Here is a 12,563-nt window from a genome sequence, read left to right on the forward strand (position 1 = left end):
GTTTTATTCTAGTTGATCAGTAGTGGAGCCCAGTTGGGGTCGATCGGGGACCTTGTCGCATTTGGGGTTCTTCTTTTATTTTGGTTCCGTAGTGGGACCTTGAGTGTATTTGGATGATGTAATGCTTTATTCATGTAATTGTGTGAAGTGGCGATTGTAAGCCAACTATGTATCTTTTTCCCTTATGCATTACATGGGTTGTGTGAATATTACCTCTCTTGCAGCATTGCTTTCAATGCGGTTATGCCTCTAAGTCGTGCTTCGACACGTGGGAGATATAGCCGCATCGAGGGCGTTACACGATTGTGTGCGTAGCATAAACTAGCCATGACTCTGTGTGCTGCACTAGCAGGCACTCTAACGCAGCCTAATGTAGTGCACTGCAATTCCTACTAGCCACCTACCATTTTGTGTAATGTACTACCTCTGTTCCTAAATATACGTCTTTGTAGAGATTCTAGTATGGACCACATACAGATGTATATGGATGCATTTTCGAGTGTACATCCACTCATTTTGCTCCGTATGTATCCTATAGTGGAATCTATAGAAAGACTTATATTTAGGAACGGAGGTACGAGGTAGTATCATGTATGACCTCTACATATCTAATTTAGTAGCTAGTAGTAGAAATCATTGTCTGCACAAAGGGATTACTGGTCCAAAATCCTAGCAAAGCACGCTCGTAGGCACACTACAAGAGAGAGAGAGAGACACACTTACAAGATCATAGCAATGCCTCAGTCCAAGATCTTGGTTGGCCAAGTTGTTAGATCCAGAAAAAACATCATCCTTGTAGTTTTTGCCAGCTGCATAACAGGTAACAACGACATGTTAGTATATTTGAAGTACATCGGGCAGGTGATGCTGGACGGGTTTAAAGGAGGAGTACCTAGGCTGTGGCGGGTGCTTGGCATCATGCCAGACGGTGGGAATCAGGCTAGAAACATCAAGGGTGATGAAGCTGCGCTCGCTGTCGGGGTCCGGTAAGGAGATCTAGAACCGTCGAGTAGGGTGTTTATGGAGTGGCTCCGGTAGGGTGGACTACAGTGTGGACGAAGCGGATCTGTGGCCGTGGACGAGGGCGTTGGTGAAGCTGCTCCGGTGGTTGGGTTAAGGATGGTGTCGACGATGCGGATCTGCGGCCGTGGATGGGGCATCAGAAGCTGCTCCGGTAGGTTGGATAAGGGTGTGACGAAGCAGATCTATGGCCGTGGACTTGTGAGTTGGCAAAGCGGCTCCGATAGGGTTGAGAATGGTATAGGCGAAACTACTCCGGTAGGGTTGACGATGGTGTCGGCGAAGCGGCTCCGGTAGGGTTGAGGAAGGTGTTGGCGAAGAGGATTAGAGGCCATCGACGGGGCCGTCGGTGGGGCGGCTCCTGGGGTGTGTGGACGAAGCATCTCCAGTGGGGAGATGAATGAGCCACTGCAGATGCGCTGCGGTTGACGAGAGTACCGGTGAAGCAGATCCGGTGCCGTGGACAAGGCCGGCACTGAATGGGCTGTGGTACAGTGGTGGATGAGCATTCTACTTGTTTTAGTGGGGGCGGGAGGGGTAGATGCGGCCGTAGAAGCAGATCTGGCGAGGTGGATGCCACTGGTAGTGAATGGGCTCTGGTACGCTGGTGGATGAGCAGTCTAGGGTTTTGAGAGGGGAGGGGAAGAAAGGCCGATGAATTATGGACGGCGTGATGTAAGATTCTCTGGTGCTGTGGAGTTAGTCATTTTTGCAGGAGGGCGAGAGGAAATGGGGGTGCCGTGTGGTGGAGAGAACCGGAAGTTACCAAAGCAGCCCCGACCTATTATGTAGATGAGGGCGGTATTGTTACTATTGTTCTCCGTGCACCAAGGACAAAAGGAGGATTTCACATGCTAAAGACTAGGTGGCGGAAATTTTAGAAGGAGGCGGTAGATTTTGCCGCTCGTGGGATCGTTCGTATCCAGTTTCAACTAATTTTGGACCGTTCTAGCGGGAAGGTCATGCGAGATTGTGTACACGGGGCACGCGTCAGCAGTTAATAACTGGTGTGAACTCCACCCAAGAAAAAATACAATAACTCGAGATGATGCGCCGATAACTTGGACGTTCACACGGGCGCGGCCAATCGTACGTGTGTAGAGGTGCATTCACATAAAAGGGATCAAACGCTCAGCCTATGTATTTCTCGTGTAAATAGATAATTTAGTGCCATTGGTTATTTACTTTAAACATAATGCATTGATGTGTTAGTGTAGAGGCGCACAAAAAGAAATGGATATTGTAGTCCCACAAAATAAATCGATATTGTAGTCCACTACTTAAAAGTGTTACCTCATATGATTACATAGCCTCCATTTTATAAATTGGGTACCCGTTGAATTCATATATGAATATTACATATATTACTTCATAATAGAACCTTAAATCATCCAAGACTAATGAATTTGAATGTAAGAGTAACAATGGTGCATGTACATGATAGCTACATTAGTGGTTTGAAGAAACATCACTGTAACTTTGGCATGCACAATCGAAAAGGTTTATTTAGATAGAAAAAATGTGATATATGAGTGTCCAATCTTTGTAGCGTTGAATCGATAGTGTACCATTGGCCACGATACAAAGTAGATATTGATTTATGTTCAAGCGATGCACGTCCACGATCGTTAGATAGTGATACGTGAATGAATTGTGCAATCTCTCTGACAGGCATACATATCTCATTTCCCCGTGGGCATCGGAATCACACACGTGCACTTCGTGTATTTCTCTCCCTCCATCAAGGTTAGAATTCGTCTTTCTACCCCGTCCTACAAGTCTGTCACACAGAAACACACACGCTCTCTCTGTCGAACACGCCCACCCCTTTTATTCCGCCCACCCACAACCACTAATGTCTCAAAGGATAATTATGTCTCTCACAAATATGCCTAAGGTTAACTTCAGTTCCAGAACCATATGAATACAAACAATGGGATTCCAGCAAAGGACCTTTTGTTTTGAGATTTAGGCCTCTCTCTCTCTCACACACACACACAAACACACACGCGCGCGCGTAGACATTGTTTATCGCTTCATTTTTCCGGCACTTCACTACACCATGCACCAAAATTCCCTACCGGCGTGTGTTGGGAAAAAGTCACCATTGTCGACCAACAATATGTCAGAAAAATTTCTAACGGACTGTGGGTCGGGAAACATCTGTTCAGTTACGCACTATCGGTCGAGAATGGTATAGCATATATCATCAAACAGTCAGTCGGGAAATCCTTTATGGCCCATGGACCATCGGTTGGTAAATAACGCCGACCGACATTCTGAAGCTAACTGGGCCTCGCGCGCGAACGGCCAAATTTTAGCGCTAATAAACGGCCCAACCCGCGAACATTTTCCCCCAAAAACCCAATCTCCTTCGTTCCCCTCGCACGTACAGGACAACCAAATCCCTAGCTCGATCTGTTCGTTCCCCACGCACACCGCCAGTGCTCCCGCCGGTCGATCCCACGCCGTCCCATTGCCGCCCCACGCCGTCCCACCGCCGCCCCATGCCGCCCTCCCTCTGCAGCGCCGCTCCACCGTCGCCCCACGCCGCCCTCCCTCTGCGGCGCCACTCCACCGCCGCCCTCCCTCTGCAGCGCCGCCCCACGCCTTCCTGCCCCATCAACGTCGCGCAACGCCGTCCTGTCTCTCCACCGCCGGACCCATGTCCTAGTGCTCTCTCTCTCCGGGCGCCTCTCTCCAACCAGCAGTAGGCATGTGAGCATCTTGGGAAGCGGCAAGCCACCCTCCCTGGACTGACCTCCCCCATCTCCACCGTCCAGCTCTCGAAGACACGCAGCGGCAGCGGCAATGGTCGATGCGGCTGAGGTACAACTCTTCCCTCTCTATCTTTACCTCCCTCCCCCCTCCCCCATCTCTCTAGGCTTTGTTGTGAGAGTGGGATGGTGGGGAACGGGGAGCTCCGGCAGTAGGGAACGGCTACACCTCTTGCTTTTCTTCTCCAGTTTGATGTGTACTGCAGCTAGTCTGATTGTGAGATACTATGTAGGCAGAAAATGTGCTAATCAATGTACAGAGTAGAAGCTTGGTGGTAGCAATATGAACTAATTCTAGAAGTTGAGCTGTTGTGTGCAAAAAAAATTTCCCATTGCAGTTCTGTCCTTTAATTCCACCGTACCGATAGAAAGGAATTTGTAGTCATCGGTATCGAGTTTTCTTGTCTGGATGATCTGAAGACAAATGAAGAAGAGTTTAACTATAAAGTTAATACACAAAAAGAGCGCTGAGGAGCTAAATATTGTCATGCATATGGATTGACCTTGCCAACAGTATGTATTACTTCATTAAAAAGCATCATCTTGACTTTTAGAATCATGTTTCCTTTAAAAGCATGCAACTCGGACATACATCCAAAAAACTGGAGTCTCTGAAAACATACAACTTAACTGACCTGATGTTATACCTAAATCTCAGTAACAAAAATTTTAAACTTGAGTTTCTCTTTTGTTTACTGAAGTAGATTTTGAAGTGAAAGAAAACATGGCAGAGAGCTGTAAATATATAAAGCACTGCATCTCAAAAGTTGTTGTCTACTTGTTCATCTGTCTTGTTTTTTCTACAGGTAACATAGAGGAGCACTGCTGGTAACATTGAGCCGACAAAGAGAAGTTGTAGAATATTTGCTGCAACCACTAGGTGAGTTTCTCTTCCCCACTCAAGTCCAGAGGCCCTCCATATGTGTGGATGTCATGAATATGTAGAGATGCCTCCTCATGTTTGACACTGACTTTTATATTGTCTAATTATTTTGGTTATTAGGATTCTTGCTGCCAACGACTCAGCTTCCAGCAGCGGTGCAGCGATCCCTCTCCCGTGCTTGTCGCTGCATCCTCCACCAGTTGGTGAGTCAACCACAGCTTTGATCCATTTTATTTATGGTGGTATCTGCCTTTACTGTGCGTACTACCATTGAATTGGTTCTATGATTCTTCGTTTCTTTTCTGCGCCAATTTATTTACAGTACTTAAATTGATTCCTTGCATTCTCTGGTTTTGATATTATTCGTTCAGGATTTAGTGTTGACTTGGTAGTAACCAGTTGTGAAGCTAAGATACCATGGATAAAGGTTGGATGGATGCGCCTAGGTATAACGCCGCATATATATTTTGTTTTGCTTATATGATGAAACTATATATAACACACTACACATGTACACTTGCATGTAGGCATACAGAGAAGTACTTACAAGGGCTCGCCAAATTCCTAGGCTATGCATTTAATAAATCATCGGTTGAGAATAAAATCTTATGTCCTTGCAAAAACTGTGTGAACTCGTACTGGAGAGAAGAGTCTGAAGTCCGTGAGCACCTAGTATGCGAGGGATTTGTAGATGGCTACAAATAGTGGATGTTTCATGGAGAACGTGTCTCTTCTTCTTCCATTCCTCCAAATCTAGATGAGGGTGACAACAAGGATGAGGGCGATGATATATCTGATTTGCTAAGAGATCTTGCTCCTGGTTTGGATAAAGGGGGAGATCTTGAAGATGATTGTGGTTTAGATCAGGATGATTCTTTTCTAGAATCTCTCCACAAACTTGGAGCTGATTCTAGACAAGAGCTATATCCAGGCTATAAGAATTTCTCAAAGCTTCGTTTCCTAGTGAGGCTTCTTCACACCAAACTGCTTGGATGGTGGTCTAATAGAAGTTTTGATCTGCTGTTAGATCTACTACAAGATGCTTACCCTCAGTCCGCAATACCCAAAAACTCCAATGAAGCTAAAAAACTAGTCAAATGCCTAGGACTTGGGTATGTTAATATCCATGCATGTGAAAATGATTGCATTCTATTTTGGAAGAACAATGCCAATGCCAATTCATGCCCAGAATGTAAGGCTTCAAGATGGAAATCTGAAAGGAAGAGTGCAGATGGGAAACGTGTCCACAAGGTTCCTAAGAAGGTTCTTCGTTACTTCCCAATAAAGAAGAGGCTTCAAAGGTTGTTTGTGTGTTCCAGAACTGCGGCTCTCACAAGATGGCATGCAGAAGAGCGCACACAAGATGGCTTGATTAGGCATCCTAAAGATTCCCTCCTTTGGAAAGATTTTGATGAAAAAATAAATATTTTGCAAAAGATAGCAGAAATCTTAAGCTTGTAGTATGTGCCGATGGTTTTAATCCGTTTAGATCCATGAATCTCAGCTATAGCATTTGGCCAGTATTATTGATTCCTTATAACTTTCCACCCTGGATGATTATGAAGCAATCAAATTTTATCCTATCACTGTTGATTCCTGGCAGAAATTCTCCTAGTAGTGATATTGATGTCTATCTTGAGCCACTAGTTGATGATATGGTAGATATGTTTCTTGATGGTGTTAGGACCTATGATGCTTCAACCGGAGAGTATTTTCAGTTGCATGCTGCCATAATATGCACAATTACGGATAAATCGGGTCTTGGGTCTTTGGTTGCCTGTGCTTCCTCTGGAGAAGGAGCTTGCCCTGAATGCCACTCTCAATTATGTTCTCTTAGGCTAAAAAATGGTAGCAAGACTTGCTATATGGGGCATCGCAGGTTCTTACATGCAGATCACCCCTTGAGGTATGATACACGCACATTTGGTGACATAGAACATGGGACAGCACCCCTTCCACTTTCCGGTAGGCAAATCTTAGAGCTGACAGAAAATATGCAAACCAAGTTTGGGAAGGATCCTATAACGAAGAAGCCTAGAACTAAGAAATGCAAGAAAGGGGATCCGCTGGTCATTTGGAAAAGAAAGTCTATAAACTACCATATTGGAAGGATTTGAAGATGCATCATAACTTTGATATCATGCACATAGAAAAAAATGTGTGTGAGAACATAGTTAACACTTTGTTGGCAGTCAATGGAAAAACCAAGGATAATATTAATTCTCGATATGACCTTCAAGCACTCAATATTAGAAAGGATCTTCAACCTATTGATCTTGATGATGATGAAGTTTTTTTTCCTCCGGCACCTTACACTATGGAATCTGATCAGCAGAGGGCATTTTGCAAAGTATTTAAAAATGCCATGTTTCCTAATGGTTATGCATCTGACATACGCCGCAATGTGCATGTTAAGGAGAAAAAGATAACTGGGCTAAAGAGCCATGACAACCATGTCCTTTTGCAAGACTTGCTGCCACTTGCAGTGAGAAGAACATTACCAGAAAGAGTGAGTGCGGTACTGATTCATGTGAGCAGATTTTTCAAGCGAATGTACTCATAGGTTATTCGCATAAGTGACATGCAAAGGTTGCAGGATGAAATAGCTGAGACCTTGAGCCTTCTTGAGGCCATATTCCTCCCATCATTTTTCGATATTATGGTGCATTTGATGGTTCATCTTCCAGCACAAGCAATGATAGCTGGTCCAGTACATTTTCGCAGCATGTGGGCTATAGAGAGGTATATAGGAAAGCTCAAGGGACATGTCCACACCAGAAGTCATGTGGAAGGATCAATTGCAGAGGGCTATTTGTTTGATGAGAGCTTGACATTTTGCTCACACTATTTGGATGATGAGAGTCGGTTGAATTGAGCTAGGAATGATGGAGGTTTGGATATGGAAGTTGATGATACAACTCCTTTCTTCCACAACATTGGTCGAGGGCTGGCTGGCAAGTGCATGGTGATGTTAGATAACAAAACTTGGTTGCAAGCCCACAGATATGTCTTGTTCAATTATGACAACATAGAACCATACCTAGAGTAAGATATCCCTACTATGTATTGCTATTAGGTTATTTCTCTCCTCCTTGTCAATTGATAAATATAACCTATATGCAGCAAACATATGGATTACCTTTCTTCTATTGGTGTTCGAAGTCATCAAGAAGTCAAGCGTGTGCATTACGAGACATTTCATGAGTGGTTTAAATTGCACGTAAGTGGGCATGTGACTGTCAACCTATAAGACATATAATTCCATCCCATTGTAGAGTAACAATAGCATTTCATAATCACAGGTGGCAGAAATGGGAGATGAAGCACCTCATGAGATAAAAATATTAGCTAAAGAGCCAAACTTGGTTGCTATGAAGTATAGTAGCTACACTATAAATGGGGTAGACTTTCATACATAATAATATGATGAGGGCCGCTCATTTCAGAGTAGTGGAGTAGCTCTTGTTGCACAAACCACATCCTTTGCAAAAGGAAAAGGTGACAATATTAATGTAAGAAACAAGACCTATTATGGCATTATAAAGGAAATTCTTGAGTTGAATTATCAACATGAAGGGAAAGTAGTGTTGTTCAAATGTGACTGGGTTGATAATCGTGTAGAAGATGAATGGGTGCAAACTGATCAGTTTGGAATCACTTCTGTGAATTTCAAGCATTTGTTCAATACCGGTGAGAAAATATCAGACGAGCCCTTCATATTAGCCACACAAGCAACTCAAGTTTACTATGTTGAAGATCCCATTGATGCTGAGTGGTCTACTGGTGTTCCATCATTATATGACATAGAAGAATCTAAAGATGACAACGGTAATGTTTTACGTGTGACGTTGCCTGATCCATGTACTGCTATACGTGTGAGTGTTGCGGATGGATGCATTGGTTCTGCTAGGACAGATATAGATGGACTAGTTCTTAAAGCAAGTGATATTGAAAAAAAGTAAGTGTTGTGTATGATCCTCTAATGTTTTGTATTTTCAGCGATGTACTCACATAGTGTGTCTTTTGCAGGAGGAAAAATGGCAAGCGCAAACGGAAGAGCTAAAGATGGTGGGGTCACAGAGGAACAACTGAAAGCGGTAGAGTATGAACTACTGAGAAGCAAGACCATTGAACAGAATGATAAACGGCTAGCAACGGTACGAGCAACAAGAGCTTCTATGCAGGAAGATATGGTAGCGAACCAAGCCCCCCAAAATAAAAGAAAGGTATGTAGCTTCCATCACATTCATGTTCTACCTGAAGGAAGCAAATGTAGCTTGCAACACTAACCTATATATCTATGCAGGCACCCTCCAGCGCACCTGTAAGCGTGAATGAAGGACGTGTTTTGAGGTCTAGGGTATCAAAAGATCAAGATCATGTTGATCCTGAGCATCAGCCTTCCAAAGGTAGCCTAATGTCACATGCTAGAATTGTTCATATTCTAACCTAATGTCACTTGCTAGAATTGTTGTATGACTATGTTAATTTTCTTGCATGAAGAGATTACTCATGAGCTTGATGGTGATGGTAGTCAAAAGAAAGGTGGAAGAAAAATTACTTGAAAGGCTAACATATATGCAAGGCTGAATCAACCCAAAATCCATATTCCACTTAATGGGGATGGCCAGCCTGTTGGGCCAGATGCAACCGAATTTGCCAATTTCATTGGTACTTTGGTGAGGAATCATATACCACCTGCAGAGTTAGATTGGCGAGATGTTGATGTAGAGAAAAAGTTGTTAGTGTGGGAGACCTTGAAGGTAGAAATGAGCATAATTTATAACTTACACACTCTTTTTTAAAGCCATCTAACTGAGTGTCCTGTTTTCTCTCATTTTAATAGGCATTTTATGAGCTGGACTCAACTGCTTTGAGCTTTGTTATCGACACTTCACACATAAAATGGAAGGATTGGAAGTCAGATTTAAAGAGGTACAAGTTTGATGCTGCACTCACTGATGCACAACTTATGAAAAGACGTGACAACAGAATTAGTGAAGCTGACTGGAAGACCCTTATTACTTATTGGAGATCTTCGGCATTTGAAGTAAGTCATCCTGCTAATCAAAACTGTAGTATATCTTTGCAGCACACTTTGTCCTGGACATAGATAAACAAATATGCATGTAATGATTCTCAAAACACAAACAATATGTGTGATAAATCTCCTTTACTTTTTGCTTGTAGTCTCGTAGTTCTATCGCCAAAAAGAATTGTGCCAATGCAGTACCTCATACATCTGGCAACAAGAGTCATGCCCGTGTTGCCAATGAAATGGTAAAAAAAATTACCCCAATTATAAATGATATGCCACTGTGATTCAGTGACTAATGCATATTGAAATAAATAAATGATTGTAGGCTGTCAAACTTGGGCATGATCCTTGGAGAGATGAAGTTTATATCGAAACACATACATGCAAGAAAGGGGAAAGGAAAGGGAGTTATGTGCCGCAGGCAGAAACAACAATTGTAAGTCTCTTTTGCCATGCTTTTTCAATATTGCTCAGAAATTGTAGAAGTAGAATTTACAGAGCTCGTAAATGTCATTTTGTAGAATGAACTCATAGAGAATGCTGAAAAGCACCCTGAATGGAAGGAAAAGAGCATTCAAGAAGGTGATCTGTTTGCACGCGTATGTGGAATGAAGGAGCCCAGGGGTCGTGTCTGTGTGTTAGGTCTAGGTCCAACACCTCAAGATTTGGGCACACCGGGTACACGGGGTAAATTGAGCACAAGAGTTCTAGTTGAAATGCAAGGGCGTCGAGAAGATGAAAATCGCTATAACATGCTCCAGGGGCATGTGCAACAAATGGAAGAAAGAATGAACCGAATGGAATTGATGTTAGCTTCACAAGGAAGGCATAATCTGGAAACTCCTAGCTCGTAGCATGGTTCCAATTCTCGACAAGTAATGAACTATTTCCACATCCTTTCAATGCATCATTAATCCATCTTGCATGCACTAACTCTATTTCCATATTGTTGTCTGGTAGAACTTCGGAGCTGAAGCTGAGGAACATAATGACGCTGAAGAAGATGTTGAACAGGATGATGAAGAGCCATTTGTTCAAAGAAGAGTTGTTGCAAAGCCCCCTGCAAGAAGCTCATCAACCTATGAAGATGAAAGCCTTGTAATCTTCACATCCTTACCTATATGTTTAAATTCTGTTTTGTTTTCATGTTTCTAAAATAATCATTGATTCAGATTGGTATGGATGTGCTTCTATATGCATGGACTGGTCCTGAAACTCCTGTTGCCAAGGCAACGATTATCTCAGTTGACCCAGACACTATTGTGGGCGGAGAGACCCTTGGACCAGGAACTTATGAGGTTCTTGTCAATGTTGCTATTAGAAGAGATGCTACGGTGCCTTATGAATATGACGATTTACAAATTATTGCTGATGCTGTCACAAGGTCCATTGCATGGCCATCTAGCAAGGTAATCACCAACAATATGTCTTTTGTCCACTTATCTCAAATTGTTTGATATGTGATACTGACTCATGATCACTTTGCTAGATGAAACCCTATAAACCAGGGGCATCTTCCTCATCCCGCCGCTAAGGTATTTTTGAATCCCGAGCTAGTATTTATTTTTGAGCTACAAAACCAGGGACGAAATGAACTTAACCAGAACCTTGTATCTTCTTCTTCTTACATGGTGATGGTCTATAATTGTTTTGGTTATTCTCTTCATCTAAAGTTTGGCTAAGTTAATGTACAGTTCCTAGCTTACATGGTTTAGCAGAATTAGAAGGAAATAATAATGTTATGCAAAAGTTGGCTTTGGTACAGTTCTACTTGCCACATGCCTAGAGGAGCTGGCTGGCACAAATTTCTAGTTGCTCTCTAGCACCAACCAAACTAGCCTATAGTGCTCTGCACGGTAAAGCATGTCTTTTGAACTAAAACTGGGAGTCTGGACATGCTAAAATGTTGCCTTATGTCTAGATGATTTAAATTTAACTTAACTCTGTTGCCTTGTGTTTCTCCCAGTACACCTCTGTATTGCTCCTATTTCCTGAAACATACTACATGGTCACGTTGCATCAATGCTTTATTATGTCAAATGCAACAGAGATCTAATGAGCACATGTTGTGGCATTATTCTTAACTTGCCCTATTTTTTGTAACACTAAAATCCCCCAGTTTTTTTATTGCCAATTGCCATAGTGCTTTATAAAATTATCATTATTGCCATTGTCTCTGAATGCATGCTCATCGGGGACATTTTTATTCTTTGTAGGAAAGACATACAAAAGGGCCAGGAAGTAACCAGGAAGATGCCAGTTTGCATCAGCTACATATTTTCTGTAATGGAGCAAAAACAATGTGTCTTTTAGGTCTCATTATGTAAACCTATATGGCATCTTGTCATCTGGGTATTTATCTTGTCATCTGGGTATTTTGTGTAATAGAGAAAACAATGAATCTCGGACATGCACCTATCATTTTGTAAACCTATCGGGCGATTCGGTCACAAAACCATAAATGTTTCCTTCACTCTTGAGAAGTAATTATTATGTTATTCTTCTTTGGTCATGATTTACTATTTTCAAAGCACATGCAAGTTACTGTAATTTGACTGATATCATGCAGTACTGAGATATGCGACTTGATTGACATTGTATTGTGTAAGACAGATGGGAAATCAAGGGTTTAAATATTGCTCAGCTAAACAAAATGTTGATAAATTGTTGGTCGGCAAAATAGAACATCGTCTCATTGTTGGTCGGCAAAGGGTCATGCTAGTACCAATGGAAAGTTGGTCGGCAAAAAGGATAGCATCGCACAGTTGGTCGGGAAAGTTTCAGGACAAGGACAACAGAAAGTCGGTCGGCAAATATTATACTATCAAACAGTCGGTCGGGAAAA

General features: G+C 42.6%; 2 pseudogenes; both read left to right on the top strand.

Annotated features, from left to right (window-relative positions):
- The first annotated feature begins 3,527 nt into the window (after positions 1–3,527).
- On the top strand, positions 3,528–7,729 carry LOC125526471 (uncharacterized; annotated as a pseudogene).
- A 988-nt stretch (positions 7,730–8,717) lies between these two features.
- Positions 8,718–11,252, top strand: LOC125553925 (uncharacterized; annotated as a pseudogene).
- The last annotated feature ends 1,311 nt before the right edge of the window (positions 11,253–12,563 follow it).

Source organism: Triticum urartu, chromosome 1A (genome assembly GCF_056163025.1).
Source record: "Triticum urartu cultivar PI428250 chromosome 1A, HENAU_Tu73, whole genome shotgun sequence".
Taxonomy (NCBI): Eukaryota; Viridiplantae; Streptophyta; class Magnoliopsida; order Poales; family Poaceae; genus Triticum; species Triticum urartu.